Here is a 15,153-nt window from a genome sequence, read left to right as displayed (position 1 = left end):
GATAAAAATAGCAAGGAACAAATTGAGTGAACTGACATGAGTAACACTGGCCAGTGGTTTACCATATCAAATGAGTGAGTCACAACTACTTTTATTACTTATCAGAGGTCAGCCCTTTGGGTGCTACCATTCCTTAGCTCAAAAACTTTTGATGACCAATATACATGCGATTTTCAAAAGAGGAACTATTCTAGATCTTTCTTTTGTGTGTTCATCTATTTTTGGTATAACAACCATCATAAAAACTCTTGAAGAGAAGATTTTGTCAATGGCATGTAACTCTCACCTGAGAACTGAACTGGAGTGATGATACAGACCCTTAAACCCTTATCTTTTATGCGTATTTTAAAATCAGGATTTGGTGTCTGCACAAGACATTTGATATGGGGAAGCAGCCTTTTTCCAAGGGGATTGACTAGGTACACAACAACTTAAATCTGTGAAAATGAATCAACTGAGTCAGCTGCCGATGACTGCAAAAATGGCCTGGGTGCCTTTTACTGTTACCTTTTCAAGCAGGATCTTGAAATTAGGAGAATTGTAGCAAAACTGTCATTGAGGAGAGATCAACTGCCTGGAATTTGCAACGCAAACTTACTCTTATCCCTTATGCAGGAGAAAGATAAGTGGGGAAAAAAATAAATTAACAGCCATAAGAGTTCTCTCCCAGCTGCAGTTTCATTTATTTATTGTTGCTATTTATTTATATATATATATTTAAAAGCTTAAATGATTTGTTAGCTGTGCATCAAGCTAACCCTTATAAATGCATGTTTTATTGCAGCTGTTATGGCTTTTAATATTGTTTATTATTTTTCTCTTAGTGCCTTAGAAACTAGTATCATGCTTAAGGCCCCACTTTGCAAGTCTCTGTATGAGCAAGCAAGACAAGGGCAGTTGCTGCCCCACAGGGCTCACAGTGTAGGATTTCAAAAGGATGAAGCACATGACCAGATAGACATCAAGAGGGACAGGCGGGGTGACAAGGCAATGTAAAAGTCAATACGTGTACTTGAAGAAGCAAGCTTTGCAGCAGAGGTACTTGTGTCACTGCAGAATAGAGTACAAGGAGAGGTCTTTCTCTTCCTCTGCTTCTTTGTGTTTTGTGTCACCTGCTCTTTGTTTTGTGGCTTCAGATAAAGCCCCATCCTGTGACTGGCTCTTCCTGAGCTCCTCACTACGTCTGCATGGAGCCAGCAATGGAACAAAGGCAAATTACTTCCAATAGAGACAAACTCTGGGTTTACCTAGCACCACTGGAGAGTCTTTTGCACAGCCAGAGGAAAACATTGATACAAATAGCTTAGATTAAAATTACCAGCATTCGTCTTGTTCTGTAAGCAACTATTCCCTAAATGAAAAAATATAACATCAACAAAGGACTGTAAAACTTCTACAACCTTAAAAGATCAAAGAAAAAACAAAAGAAAGAGACATCTAGCTGATTAATAAATGCAGGCTGGAAAAATAAGCACTCTACCTGAAACACCTCATAGAAAAGGCCTGTCACTGCTCCTTTTTTTTTTCACGGTGTGGAAGTTCTAGCCTGGATTCCTCCTTCAAGTTTGTCATGACAGAAGAAGAGATGATTTATTAGCTATTCTTGACCTTTCTGAGCCCTTGTAAGTTAAAGCTAGCATCCTGGTTTCCATCGTTTTTCACAGAAATGTGCATTCCCTCTTTCATAGTTTCTGATGTAAAGTCTAGTCCCATGGCAGATCTGTTGGTTGGTGTTCAATGTTTTATTCTAAAGGATTTTGTATATACCTATGCATATTCTGAAATCATGTACTATCTCAATAAGCCTTCCCAGGGTCTGAGATCAGCTGAAGTGGTTTCAGAAGTAGTTGATGGACAGAAAAACATGAGTGCTGGTGAGTTGTGTTCTCAATGGATGGGCTCCCAACTATGTAATTTAATCCACTTTGTCACCCCTTTCACCTCTCCCTAGCACCCAGAAAAGGTTCTGATTCAACATAATAACAAAACATTTACTGAAGTGCTGCTTAATTACACCCATTGTATGCTAACTTTTAGTGTCCATTATTAAGGTCATCTGTTAATGAGAGAGAAGGCAACGTGAAACAACAGGCCAATGAGATCTAACTGGGGAGCAATTAAATTTAAAAAATATTGTCTGTGGTCCTGAAGGCTACTATATGCACTTGGCTGAAGAGCACAAACTATGGGTAGAATCGGTATGTTTTGATTTGGGTGTTTTTCCACTCAGGAAATATTTGGCCACCATACTGTATCAAAAATAATGTGCTGCAAGTGGTGGTTGGGATTTTCCATCCTACTGTTATTGCTGCCTCTAGAAGCCAAAAGTACAGGGGCTGCCAAGACTTGCATTGTTATTGCATTTGTTATATAGATGCTTATCACGTTGAAATATGCGCTTTTGCAGGTCTATAGAGCTGAGGTATTTAAAAAGGCACACTGCATATTATTGTTTGAGTTTGCTTAAGTCAAAAGAGCCCATGTTACTCTCGAAACTAGAGGTGCATTTCAGATATCGAAAGTTAGGTGTTCATGACATAAATGGGGCACACAACGACAGAGATCTATATTGTCTCCTATACCATTATTACATGTTTGAAAATTAGTCAGCACAGACATCCCAGAAGCTGGCACACAAGTCCATACATTCTTTGACCGTCCCATAACACCTTGTTCTCAAAACGACTGAAACTATACACATGCTAGAGATGTTAAATTTTCTCTTTTAGCTGATTGGTAGTGCAATTTAGAGCACACTGTCATAAATCACCATCACTCATGTATTTTCTGGAATAATGTTTCTGGGAATGGTTTCAACAAAAAGGCAGCAATCCTTCATAGAGCTCAAAAGCGCTCAAAAACACACAAAAAAAGAAAAGAAGAAAAAAACCTCACAACAATAAAAAATCCCCAACCCCAATGCATTTGCCAACTTTGTTCTCCACAAAAATTATTATATTTTGTTTTAATTTTTGTCTTGGAAAGTGTTGGACTTAAGCTTGATAGACCCAGCTCAATTCCCAGCCCTTCCCTTGTCATCATGTGTGACAGGGTTGTGGGACTTCCTCACTCTTCTGTTGTAGGGCCTTCTCACCCTTCTGTTGTGGGCAGGTCTTTCCTTAAAGAAATGTCCTGGAGGAAGGTAAAGGCAGGGCTGTGATACACCAGAAGAATAGGAGCCACAGTTAATTAAGGTAGACAAACACACACTTCTGTGGTCATTTTCTTTTCTTCTTCCAGCCAGCAGAACGTTCCAAACTTTGAGTGTGTTTTAAATTTAACAACTTTCATACTATAGTTTCAAGACTTGTGTTTGTGAATAGCAGAGCTCACAAAGCTTGGTTTCTTGGGGATTTCATCTTGTGGTAGGTCTGTTTTCCAACAAAATCATTGTGCTGCTGCCATGTGAGCTTGCCTTACTGCCCCCCAGGGAACCCTCATGGAAGAGAGGTTTGCCTAATGCCTTGGCAGTGGGAAAATCTTCATTTGATGTTCATGACTTATTAGACAGCAGCAAATTCATTCCGAGACCAGTGAAGTGCATGCTCTCTGCTGTCTGATGGAGTGTGGATTGAGGCTGATGGTCTTCCTGTGATTAGAGCATTCATGGTGCCTTCTCTGTGCAAATTCTCTAGTGTCTGATAAGGGCTGCAGTACTTGTTTAAGGGCATGAGAATGGCAAGGTTTGTAGTCTATTTTGTTAGTTCAAATGATACTGTTAGAAAGAACAAAAAGTTAGCTTTCAAATTGCATGGACACTCTTTAGATCTGATACAGAGGAAGCTAACTTCAAAATAAGTACAGGTAAAGATAATTAAAGATTAAGCACAATGTTTGTAATCTGTTAAGCAGTCTGAAGAAACAGTGAGTCCTGCATGTGGAAAGCAATGAGAGCAGGAAGGAAAGGATGATGTTGACTACTGATAAAACCCAATAAAATCATGTATTATATGGGTACGGATAAGTGAATTATGACTTTTTATTATTTCCTCCAACGGGGGAACGAGAGTGGGGCCAATGATATGAAGAGACATCAGGTTTAAAAGCAAACAAAAGGAAATACTCATGTAACACACTGTTGCAATTTAAAGCTCTGTTATGGCAGGGCAAAAAGCATAACTGTGTTAGGACACAGACTGCAGTAATTCATGTAGCTATCAGAGGTCAGTGTTTGGACATGATCTCTCGCTTCGGAAGTTTCTAGATGCTGACAACCAGAAGCTGGGAACCTAATAATCCCTCTATATATGCCCTGTTTCTCATATTCATCTTTAGGTGACTGTTACTGCCTGCTTCTAGAGACAGGATTTTGGCTTGGCAAGCACCATGGTTTGACACAGAGTGATAGCTCTCATGTTCTTTAGTTAGTAGTTTCAGTTAATAAAACAGTGAGGACATTGATGATTTCCAGCTCCAAAGTGCTCTTTGTGTGTATGAAATGTTAGAAATTAATGTACACTCTCGTTTTAGCTGGGCCATGCAGCAGTACTGGCAACCTCTCCACAGCTTGCAGGAACTTGAATACCCAGAAAAGTCAATTGGTGTAGTTATTCATTTTACTTTCATCTTCTTAGGCTTCTAGTGCTTACTTCTGTCAGTTTGGTTAAATGTGTGTTTACCAGACATATCTTAAGTTACACTGGGAAGATGCATGACCCCTTCAAAGACAAATTCTCTGTAGGTGGTCTGCCATGTTGCAAAAAACAATTAGCTGAACTTTCCACCATGTGAAATCAGTGTATCCTCAACCGTAGAAGCGTATCAGCAGCTGAGCAAAGGAGAAAGGGTGTCTCTTCCCAAGGGGCAGGCAAGGTGGAAAAACAATAGAAATATGATGATACACCACCAGTGAGGAGGGAAAAAAAATACTGTAGTGACAGTAATGAAAAAGGGCTGAAATTATTTTCTGTCAAACTCCGTGCACAGCTGCAGTGAGGTAGCCTGCCACCCATCTTTCTGCTTCCCTCTTTTCCTCCCACCCACCAAGGTCATTCTGTCACTGGTGGCAGCCACAGGTAGCAGGGCTGAAGCTTATCTCCAATTTCTTGGTCATCCCTTTTGGCCCTTGTTGCTGCAGCTCTAACGACACCTGTTCCTCTCCTTCAAGTCTTTCTATTACCTCAGCAAGTGCTCTTCCTAAACGAATTTTACAAACATATTTAGCTACCAGCTACACACCGTTTCCTTTTTTTTTTACTGAATCAGCAGTCTTGCTCCATTTTTCTAATTGGAGAATTCATGAGATATTTGTTTGAAATTCTCTTTGTTAGTATTTTTCAATCTGTAAATTTTGAATAACTCTTTCCAACTTACTCTTCGGTAATGGAGCAGTGAATAATGAGAATTTATTTCCCTTTTCAAAAGTAATTAATAACAAAGAGAAGATACTGTTTTCCTACTAAATCAATAGATTCACAGAATGCTTTCTTCCTGGCAGCTATAAAAGAAATGTGACTTAATGCAATGCTAATTCTCAGAAAAGAAGAAAAAAACCCCAGTTATAGTCACTTGAACTAATCTTACACGTACAACAGAGAACTGGGAGCAACTCCTGGACTCTCTACAGGAAAACAATAGGTGTTGTGGTAATGCAGAGGGGTCTTTGCTTTTTAGAGAATATTTTAAGAAAGGTATCAGTGTATGAAATATGCTAGCTAATTGTATAATCAATTGCTCTTAACAGTCAATTCGGAAAAAGCAATCTGATACTTTCTGTGGTTCACTTGATGGAAACAGAAGTTGAGCCAAGGATAAATAGTCAAGCAATAAACTTTTGGAGAACTGGAGACTCTTCAGAGTATTTGCTGTGATTCCAGGTGAAGTGCATGGCAGAGGCTGTGCAGCAGAGGAGTTAGGGTATGGGAAGCATGAGAGTGAAGACAGTTCAAGAAGAAAGGAGATAACAGAATCAGATTTTAGATATTCAGTGACCAGACTTTGATGTTAAAGTGCACTGGAAAGAGGGTTTGAAAAGACAAAAAAAAGAGTTTGTGTGGAAAATATGCTGCCATAGAGCTGAGAGGTGTTAAAGGGCAAGAGGGAGAGAATACAATCTCCAGTCACAACTGGAATCATGAAGCAATAACAGAAGGTAATCCTGTTTAGTAAAGAAGTAGTGACAGGACTAAAGACAAGCTAAAAACAACTTACAAGCCATATGAACTAGAAAATAAGAACATAAAGTGGAGCAAGGAGCAAAAGAAAATGATTAATTGTGTCCAGAAGAAAGAAAAATATTAAATAATAAAACCACAGCAACAAAAGTATGTTGAGATATTTGGATTATGACTTTTTCTTTTTCCTTTTGAAATCCATTGTATACAGTGAGAATAGTTCACATGCTTAGGTAATAAAAAATATTCCTATGTAGATTATCTAAGAGCTCAGTCTAAATTAACTATCAAAACTTGACAAAGGGACAGAGACCATGGAGACAGGTCCAGAAAATGTTGGAATCAGTATGCAGCTGTGCTACAAAGGCTGGCACACTGTTACGATGAAAAGGGAGGAAGAATCAGATTCCCATTTGATGTGAGTTTACAGGGGAAAGCAAAGCAAGGACTCTGCAATTTGGATTTTTGTTTTGGAAGACTAAATATTTCAAAAGTTTCTTGAATTACAGTGTAGGAACAATTGCAATAAAATCAGATATCAGATGAGTAGAAATGTTTCATCAAAAAAAGAACATATAATGCTACACTGTGATTTAAACCTGTTTCCATTGTATATTAAAGTACAAAGCAAAACTAGTGAAGTGAAAAAAAAACCCAAAACCTATTTTGAAGTAGAAAAATCTAAGCGCTCCAATACAGTTAAACTGAAACCTTTGCACTCACCAGTGTACCTCTCCCTCTCTACGCTGCCCTTGCCTTTAGTCCTAACCTCCCAGTGCTTATTTCAGAGCAAAATATCAAAGGCAAGAAAATTTCTTCTTGAACAGCCTGAAGCAGCTCCCTACTTGCTTCTTGATGTCTCCAACCCCTCCTGGAGGCTTCTAACCTTCTCTGGTCATGACATCAGGAACCCATACAACTAGTCAAAGATTTTTGGCTCTGCCCCGGTTTCCAGATGTCTGAATCCCTTTGAGCCTTAGCCTCAAATAGCTTCATATTTCTCTTTACCTTCCCATAAAATGGGTATTTCATAACCAACATGTAAAATGCCTGTGAAGGGAGAATACTTCTATTCTTGTGCAGTCCTCTCAGATTAGATGTTTTGTTGTAGGAGTAAAACATGATATGTTCATGTACATGCACATGTACATATTGAACTAGATGTACACATACACTGTACTCATTGCATACCATGACAAAATGCTAGAAGTAATGGCTAAATGACAAGAAAGAGGGAAAATCACTAAAAGGATCCTTTTTGCTGACAAACAACCATGGTAATAAGTAATGACACAAATCAATGTTGGCTCTCAGATGCTGTTGTCTGGTGTCAAATCTGACTTCCACCTTAGGAAATGATGTTAAAATGGGATGTGGAATAATGTGGGTGAAGACCAAGGAACCATTATTTTATTGACTGCCACAACAAAAAGCTGTAACAATTACAAAGTTTTCTGTAAAAAAAAAGTATAATTCTTATAGAAAAATTAAAAAGAAAAAAGACAGGCAGACAGAAGAAGTGTGTAACATAGAACTTGCTTTAGCCAATTGACCCGGAAAAAGATTTGAGAATTATTGCAAAAAAAAAGCTCTAAAGCCTCAGCTCACTGAAAACTGCAGTGGAAGAGCCAAACAGTGTGCAGATTATATTTTGGGACCACAACAGAAATCAGAGAATGTGATAGTGGTTCTGCTACAATAATAATTCAGCACTAGTTTCCTGATAAACCCAAGCTTTATCCATTATCAGTTGCCTCAACATACACCAAAGATGAGTATTTCTAAAAGAAGACAGTGTAGAGCAGGCACAATTTCAGTTAAAACATTACGTTTTAGAGAACCCGAATTACAGTGAAATATGTACAAGCACTGACCCCATCCTGTTCTGGCTGAGGGAACTAAGGAGAGATTTGCCTGTAAAATGCTGATGAAGGAGATTGATAAGCATGCACTTGGGAGGAAAATATACAAATTAAATCACCAGGAAGCTGCAATCCAACCAGCTGTGGCTGTGTGACTATGGGTGCTTTTCTCAGCATCACTTACTTTGCAGCCACACCATCTCCCTGACGCAGTTCACTGTGTGTTCCCAGACTGCTGGACTGATAGCACTGGAAGCAGGCTGGGGACAGGCATGAGGGGTACAGCAGAAACTAGTGCTGGTTTTTTCCCCAAAAAAAGCAGAAGAAGGAAATAACTTGATAGAAACATGAAAAAAATTGGTGGCAAATGACAAACATGATGGCCTTCTATGGTGTGCTCTACCCACCACCACATAATTTGTTTAAGTCTGCTCAGGATAATTCCAGGTCCCCACTTGAATTAAGATCTCCTTGGTTAGGAAATCACAGGTGACTGGCTTGCAACAGGATAAATCAGGTTATTAGGATATGGACTAGTCTATACCATGAATCTGAGCTGGTCAACAGAGATGGGGGGGATACAGTAGTGTGTGTATGTGTGTATATCTCGAGGAAAAGAAACTCAAAACCCATTTTGCTCACACTTAGCATTTAGCAACGACAAGCCTAAAAATTAGAGAATAGGAAATTTTAAATATCAAAACATTGCCAGCGCATTCACACTGATAAGAAGAGATGATCAGCTGGATGCTAAGCAATGCTAATCTAAAGTGTGGAACAGGTTTTGTTTTATTCTTTTGCCATTATGTTCCCCTGTTTCGATTTTAATGGGGATCTTCATATGTTTATGCTTAAAATGAATCAACAATTCTTTTTTTCCCCTCCTGCATAAAATTCTATTGACTTTACAAATGCAAGTAGAAAATTTAATTTTGTTCACTCTCAGAGTAACAGTGATTAGACATAATCAGGAATGGTACAGTTGGGATAACTACTTCTTTGGGTATTTTCATTTATCCCTTACTTTAGGATATTATTCTTCAAAGTTTGAGGACATTGTAGCAAAAATGAAAAGTTCATTCATAGCCCATTGGACCAGGTGTTTATCCAAATCCCACTATCAACAAGATGAGGGGAATCCTCCACCTTGCAAGCTCACTCACATCATATTACTTACACAATCCTCTGCCCAACACTTCAAAGCAGCCATCTAGCAAGGAGAGATGAAAAGCTGTTTCACAGTGCAAATCAACAGTTTCCAGTACTGCAGGGCAGGATATAGAAGCTATAAACTATGGCATTTTATAAGGAATGTAGAAAAAAATATTATTTTTTATTGTTTTGAAAATATCTGTGTTATGATTACATCTAATTTTTTGACTGATATCATTTGAGAAGGATGAGATCAACCTTCCCATGAAAAATGTACTTTTTTCATGCAGCTAATCCAAGCTCTGTTGTTACATTACCTCCTACACTTTGTAAAAAGCAAGACACAACCCTGCAGAATCGAAATGGCTCAGTCACTATGGCACAACGAGTGTGAATGTAAGCATAAATGATCAGAAATACTGCTCTTCTTGCAACCTTGTGGAGCTGCTCACGGTAGGGATGGCACTTGTTCGGAAGGTATTTTTGTTATGCTATTTCAAACACTGTGTTCATCTTGTGATCGGAAATGGATGTATATTAGATGTAGTCTGCTCTCTCTTACCTGGTCAGGTGCAGGAGAGACAATTGTTGCAATAGTTTGATCCACAAATCTCAAAGTAATATATAGATATTAATGAAGCCACGGCACACCCAAATAAAGTAGCTTTGTACTTCAATACCATTAGAAATGGGGCATACACAACTCAAACAAGTTATGCTTAGCACAACGTTTTCCTGCCTAATTAAAAGGGAACAAAGAAAAAACATAGCAAAGATTATTGCTGTGCAGTAATAGCTTGTCAGCTTAAGGGGAAGGATTTCTTTCAAAGTCTGTGCTTCATTTCTTATGAGCAAAATCCAGACCAACTTAAGGTTGTGCTTAGCTTTAGGCATATTTTACTAATTCGGTTGCTTCATTCCTGTAGGGAACAGGATCTAATGTTGCTTTAATTAAGTGCCTTGCCCTCCTCCCAAATAATATTAGACCTTGGTTAGTCTGGAAAAAAAGAAAAAAAACAAACAACCCAATCCCAAAACTACATTCATTTTCTTTATGCCTCTCCATTTCATTTACAGTGTCATTTGTCTCTGTGATGATGCAGCAAAAACAAAGCCTTGTTTGGCTAGTTTGCATTGCACCTCGCTGCGCCGCTCCAGCTCTCCGTGCTTTCCTCCTGATTTACAGTATCTCGGCTTATCCCACCACATCAATCACTGCATCTCTCATCACTGAAGGAACAGTAAGGAGGAAGATGCAAAAGTGGAGGTGGGGGAGGAGGGGAACCCAGCACACAAACTGCCGTGTGAAGAATGGCTGGTGTTAAATTTCTGTCTGCAGAGACAGGGAGATAAAATCTGGCATGTGAGGCATCTTAGCTGCGAATGACTGTTCCAACTTCATTAAACTGCGATTACTGGATTCAGGGGGGAAACGATGCCTCCTTTAAGGGAACATATAATCACTAACACAGCTTTTTCCCTAAAGGAACATCTGTATGACAAATAGCTCACTAGATAAGTGTGGTATTTCTATGGTAACTCTGTGTTGTCCTCAACAGTCCAAAGGCAAATGCAGGTAACTGTAAGGCAGGTGAAATACAAGCCTGACATTTCAGCATGTTATTAGCTACATGCGGGATATGCAGAACATCCTCGAAATACAGACAGTCCCTGCCTCTGTGGGTTTGCAAATTACCAGTTCTCATCCCCATACAGAAGTACAGACTGAATGTTGCTCTCAGGCTATGCCTTACATTGTAAGACAGCTTTTCTCTCCCACTGTGGTATTGCCATTTCCAATTAAAGGCATTTTATGCTAAAACATCAATTTTTTGGTTTCTGTTCTCTGCCAATCACTTTTTCCTCACAACAGTTAACATCTGTTTTCTTTCTGTGTTGCTTTTTTAAAAAACTAATCACGGATTTGGACAATATTCCCAGTGCAAATATCCTTTCCCATCTGAAACACAGTGGAAATGCAACTCTGGCTCAGAGCTTTGGAGCTCAGATTTCTCTATTATGATAGGAAAAATGGAAAGTTGAGATATAAACATGCCTGAACTTGAAGTGCATTTTGTTTTCCCAGCGTTGTTCTCGGTCTAACATGATTTTTGACTCTGCTGATTCCGATAGAATTATTCCTGGCTTAGACTATCATAAGGGAAAGGGGGAACAAAGGTTAAGGTAATAAGCATTTTAAAAAAATAGAAGTCCTAGAGACATTGTTACCTAAATGATTAAACCTTGGAATCTTTACTTGATACTTAGTAATCCAATGTTTTATTGAAATGATATACTGCTTTAGATCAAGTAAAACTTAAGGGAAAAGGCTAAAAGAGTGGGGTACATGTCAATCAAAACCACAAGAGGTGAGCAATCAGGGTAGATGTTGTGGTAGATGAGAGCCTGTGACTGGACAAAGAGTGATTGGCCTTGCAGAGCAACTCAGGATCTGTAGAAGATAAGAAGATATATACCTAGAAAGGCTACAGATGGGTGAGAGGGAAAACAGAAGAAAACAAAAGAAAGGAGATCCATTACACCAGAAACATAATCTATGTCCATGCTGTACATGTTGTGACTGGAAAAGGCTTCAGGCTGTCGTTTCATAGCACTTCTCTCCACCACTAAACTCACAATGCTGATAGCTGTGGCTTTTGATCCATATGACCCTGAGCAGGTAGAAAGATTTGGATTGTGCTTGTGTTAAAGTGAGATTTCCCTTCCTAAAGCTTATGTTTAAACCTTAACTCAGTTTGTTTGACATTCAAATGCTTTCTGTGAATTTCTGCATCCAAGACTGAGCCTTCCTTCTCAGGACAGTTCTCTTAAGCAACTGATTTGTGGAGGCATAGGAGCTGTGAACCATAAGGTTGGAGTTAGACATAGTGACAGTCACACAAGTTCAGAGCAAATCTGTTAAACCCCATTCTCTGTGAATTCACATCTTAGAGACCTAACCCACTACTGTGTCCCTCCTGTTCCACATGAGTGTAACCTTAATGACATCAGTGGGGAGTCGCTGATGGAAAAAGGGATTCATGCAGTTGAATTTCAGTTTACAAACTATTGCACTTATGATGCATGCCAGAGTCATTATGAAAACTATGAATTGTGACTGATCCTCAGGAAACTTTGGTATCCATAGTCTTCCAGCCACATATTTCTTCTTATACTCAGTTAAAATTGCAGGTGTTCTCCCTTTAAGTAAAACATATTGATGTCTGCCTGCAGTTTCCTTAGGATGTGCAGGTTGTTATCCCTGTACTTAGGTGGAATAGTGCGTATCAAACAGAGTAATACCTGGGTGCTGTTGTTCATACAAAGGTGTTTTAATGGCTGTAATAGTGTCAAAAGGAAGACATTGTGCTCTGTAAAGTGCAGTTGATTGGAATCCTTGCTAGTTGAAATAACAGAAGACAAATAGGGTAGTCTTGACATGGCAGAAGGTGGGTTTTTTTGTTTTTTTTTTAATAAAATTTGGCATCATGTGTGAGTTTTGTGGATGGCAGAATGATTAGGAAATATTTTCATAACAAGTTATTAGGCAGCTTGGATAAGATATGTGGCTTATCAAGAGACAAACCAGTCAGGTCATTAAGCACAGAGTCAACTCCAGACTGTAGACACCTAATTTTGTATGTCTCAATATGCCTACAGGGGAGCTAGATTCCTAATTTTTCATTATACTCAGTGGTAACCAACACAATGAAAGGAGTCTAGAGAATTGTTAAGCTCACTCTCACATAGACACATTCAGCTAGGCTCCATTGACTGCATTAACTAGCTCCCAATTAGCTAGAAAAGTGAATTAGGTGTCTAGTTCAACACCTGTTCCTAGATGTCTACAATCCAGAACTAAATCCCACACCAATGGTGTGATGCTGCAATTAAAGTGACATAAATGCACTGACGATGTTTAATCAGTGGCATAATCCTGTTCTCTCAAGCCAGGGAGGTTGTGGGTATAGGAGGGATGTCTAGTTATTAGCAAGGTTTTCCATTGCAAAAATGCTTTTCTAACACCAACAATAAAGAATGGTATTGACATGTACTTGATTTCTGCCCAAGTAAGCCTAGGGCTTACTATAATAACTGTAATAGGACTGGTCAGCATTTAACGTAGTAGAAGTAACAAGTGCTAAATTAAGGCTTGAGCAAATCTGATCATCAGCACAATTGGCATATCAAGGCAAAAATGAAGATTATGGTACACAATATAGATATCCATGCCTGAAATACTGGTTACACACTAACTGCTATAGAGATTACATGTATTAGGCCAGTTATTATTTCAGTTCATCCACTAACATTGTAATACATCTCAGTTTGCCCTGGGGAATTTGGTATAAACAGCTTGTTACCTATTGATTCTCTGAGAAAAGAAAAAAGCTGGCTTTCAACTAATCTAATATTACATCTAGAATCCCAGATATGAATTATTTGGAATCTTTAAAGGGAAGAACTTACATACTTTAGTTCTAATAAGCAGAATATTTGTACTTAAGATAACATATATAGACATATATGCAGTGTTGCAGATAGTTTGATAATGGGATACAGAAAAGAAAAAATAAAAAATGGTTTTGACTTAAACATAACTTATTAAATTAATTCACAGAATGTTTTTGTTTCATTTAACTTTCTTTGGAGTTGTTCTATATTTCTAGGAAGAATCTGAGACTTTCCTTTGTCTACATCTTAATCTGTACAGCAACTCTTATTTTCTTTTTGGCATGTTCAGGGCAAGAGAAGATTTCACATTTATGTTCTTTGCTTAAGCAGGAAATATATTTTTGTCCTGAAGGCCAAAGGAGGAATTGGGAAAAGGAGGAACAGATCATCCTGAGTGCCATTACACGGCACATGCAGGACAATCGGGGCATCGGGGCCAGCCAACATGGATTCATGAAAGGCAGGTCCTGCTTGACCAACTTGGTCTCCTTCTATGACAAAGTGACACGCTTAGTAGATGAGGGCAGGGCTGTGGATGTAGTCTATCTAGACTTCAGTAAGGCATTCGACACTGTCTCCCACAGCATCCTCCTGGACAAACTGGCTGCCCGGGGCTTGGATGGGTGGACTCTTAAATGGGTTAAAAACTGGCTGGATGGCCGAGCCCAGAGAGTGGTGGTGAATGGGGCAAAGTCTAGCTGGCGGCCGGTCACTAGCGGTGTTCCCCAGGGCTCAGTTCTGGGGCCGGTGCTGTTCAATATCTTTATAGATGATCTAGACGTAGGGATTGAGTGCACCCTCAGTGAATTTGCAGATGACACCAAGCTGGGTGGGAGTGTTGGTCTGATGGAGGGTCAGAAGGCCCTACAGAGGCATCTGGACAGGTCAGACAGATGGGCCAAGACCAACGGCATGAGGTTCAACAAGAACAAGTGCCGGGTCTTACACTTTGGCCACAACAACCCCATGCAGCTCTACAGGCTGGGGGAAGAGTGGTTAGAAAGCGGCCTGGCGGAAAGAGACCTGGGGGTGCTGATCGACAGCCGGCTAAACATGAGCCAGCAGTGTGCCCAGGTGGCCAAGAAGGCCAATGGCATCCTGGCCTCTACTAGGAATAGTGTAGCCAGCCGGTCTAGGGAAGTTATCCCTCTGTACTCGGCACTGGTGAGGCCACACCTTGAGTACTGTGTCCAGTTCTGGGCCCCGCACTTCAAGAAAGGTGTTGAGGTGTTGGAGCGAGTCCAGAGGAGGGCGACCAAGCTGGTGAAGGGTCTGGAGGGTCTGACCTATGAGGAACGGCTGAGGGAGCTGGGGTTGTTTAGCCTGGAGAAAAGGATATTCCGAGGTGACCTTATTGCAGTCTACAACTACCTGAAGGGAGGTTGTAGTGGAGTGGGAGTTGGCCTCTTCTCCCGGGCAACTAGCGATAGAACAAGAGGACATAGCTTCAAGCTTCTCCAGGGGAGGTTCAGGTTGGACATTAGGAAGAATTTCTTCCCAGAAAGGGTCATTAGGCATTGGAACGGGCTGCCCAGAGAGGTGGTGGAGTCACCATCTCTGGATGTGTTTAA

This window comes from Nyctibius grandis, chromosome 2, assembly GCF_013368605.1.
Source record: "Nyctibius grandis isolate bNycGra1 chromosome 2, bNycGra1.pri, whole genome shotgun sequence".
Taxonomy (NCBI): Eukaryota; Metazoa; Chordata; class Aves; order Nyctibiiformes; family Nyctibiidae; genus Nyctibius; species Nyctibius grandis.
Note: the sequence above shows the minus strand (reverse complement) of the source record.